This window comes from Parus major, unplaced genomic scaffold (genome assembly GCF_001522545.3).
Source record: "Parus major isolate Abel unplaced genomic scaffold, Parus_major1.1 Scaffold361, whole genome shotgun sequence".
Lineage (NCBI taxonomy): Eukaryota > Metazoa > Chordata > Aves > Passeriformes > Paridae > Parus > Parus major.
This window is the reverse complement of record NW_015379292.1, coordinates 35,434-37,597: the sequence shown is the minus strand read 5'-3', so window position 1 is coordinate 37,597 and position 2,164 is coordinate 35,434. Positions and strand designations below refer to the sequence as shown.

At 54.4% G+C, this 2,164-nt stretch overlaps 1 long non-coding RNA gene across 1 annotated transcript; it reads left to right on the top strand.

Moving 5' to 3' along the window:
- The first annotated feature begins 6 nt into the window (after nucleotides 1-6).
- LOC117243782 lies at nucleotides 7-1,188 on the top strand. Its single transcript, XR_004495683.1, has 2 exons — nucleotides 7-860; nucleotides 996-1,188. It is a non-coding gene; the product is annotated as an uncharacterized LOC117243782 (long non-coding RNA).
- The last annotated feature ends 976 nt before the right edge of the window (nucleotides 1,189-2,164 follow it).

Sequence of the window (2,164 nt, the reverse complement as noted above, 5' to 3'; positions counted from 1 at the left end):
TGGGAGGTGCTGGGGACATGTCCAGGCTGTTCCATCTCCTCCTGGGGAGCTCCTGCCTTTCCTTGTGTTAATCCACCCAGACTCTCCCTGTTTTTTTCCATGGGATGATGTAAAGTACAAAGGCTCCTTTCAGGAGTTCTTTGTTTTCCTGTGCAGTGATTCAGCCCCTCATCTCAGTCTCTCCTTCCCCAGCTGCTGCAGCCCTTCCCTCCTGAGCTGCTTCCAGCTCCTGCATTAGAGTGAACAACAATGCACTGTGGGGTGTTCCAGGCAGCCTTTTCCCCTCCAATCCTTCGGGAAGTGTCCTCCTGATGCTCCTGCTCCTGCTCCCTGGCAGTGGCTCAGCCTCTTCTGGGCTGCTTTTGTTGCTGGTGCCTGGCTCTAAGGGGTTAATGCTGCCTTTTTCCATGCATTTGTTTTTTCCTGCCTGGGTATTTTCAAGCTGACAGCCTGAGCACTGGAAATGTTGGAGTGGGCATTGGATGGGGTGGGATAAGTGAGTGGTGGGAATAGGAGTGGATTCCCTGGGATTTAATTCCATGTCTGTGCCCAGCACTGTCCCTCCTGCACTTTGTGTGGTGAGGGACCTGGGAATGTTTCAGGGAATGATTTTGTGCCCCCTTTGTAGGATCCCAGACTGGATTGGGATGGAAGGGACCTTAAAACCCATCCAGTCCCACAAGCTGAGACACTTCCCACTATCCCAGTTCCTCCAAGCCCTGTCCAGCCTGGCTTTGGGCACTTTTGGGTGTAGCATTCCCAAGCCTCCCAGCTCCTTCCTTCATCCAGGCTGTGAAAACTTCCTTGGCAGAAATCCAGCAACTCCTGGAGGACACAATTCCAGTTTTTTCCTCACCCTGGTGATTCCAGCATGGTCACACCTGCCTCCACCCTTTCCCCTTTCCCCTTTCCCCTTTCCCCTTTCCCCTTTCCCTTTTCCCATCCCATCCCATTTTCCTTCCCTATTTTTTTTTCTTCCCTCTTCACTCTCCAAGTGGATGAAGGCACCACTGGGATTTTTGTTTGCTGGGAAATTGTTAATGCATGTCAGAAGTGTCTTCACCTCCCATTGCTCCCAAGAAGCACAACATGGAGAAAGAGGATCTGTCCCGAGCCTGCAGATGTCCTTGTGCCTTGTTAAGGGGAATTTTAATCAGGAATTCATTAAATTGGATCTGGGTGGGCTCAGGGCCGTGGCTGTGCTGGATTCCTGCTCATGCTGCTGCAGTTGTGGGAAGTGGTGCCTGGGATGGGCAGAGATGGAGCATCCCGTGGGGAGAAGGGAGTGATTTTTGGGAAGGAATGGTTCCCTCGTGGCCTGTGTTTGGTGCTGTCCCACAGGGATGTGCAAGTGGAGAACCAGAGGGTGGCTCTGGGATTGTCCCCAGCCCCACTGGCAGGAATCCAGACCCCTCTCCCACCCCATTCCAGAGGCTGCTCCGTGCCCTGCCAGCTGCCAGGCCATTCCCTGTGGGACCTTCAGGGCCTCAAGGGAGCTTGGGGGTGTTTGTGCCTCGTGCCATGAATGGCTTGGAGGCTTTTCCAAAGCTTTTCCCTTTCCATGGGCAGCCTTGGTGTTGGGGGCTGTGTGTGGGGTGGGACAGTGGGAAGCATTCCCAGTCATCCTCTGGGATCAATCAGTGGGAGCTTTGTGCTGGCCATGGGCTCCTGGAGCTGTCAGCAGGAGCCTGCCCTGGGAATTGCCCCCGGATCAGGGCTTGTGTTGGGCTGGAGCTGCACAGAGCTCCTGGGATGTGTCATCCTGCAAAGAACTTGATGCAAGGACACTTCCAGGAGAACCTGAGCATCTTTACTGGAGTGAGACACAGCAGGTCTGGCACAAGTTGATTTGATGGATGCTGTTGAGTTCCTTTGTTGTTCTGGGTCAGTCTCTGCCGAGAAGATCCCTTGAGTCACCGGCTCTGGGATATTTAAATCAGGAACACAAAATTCCAGCAGCTTTGTCTCCTCCTGGACACAGCTCCCAGCTTTCCCTGGGAAACCAGAGTGCTGTCTGCCAGGGCTGGAGCTGCAGGGGCATCAGGGAGGGGTCAGGTCCCGAGTGCCACCTCCGTGTGGGGTGTTTGTGTCTCTGACCTGGGGGTCAGTGCAGTCTGGAACACCTGGGTTAGACTCACTGAGGCTGGAAAAGCCCTCCCAGCCA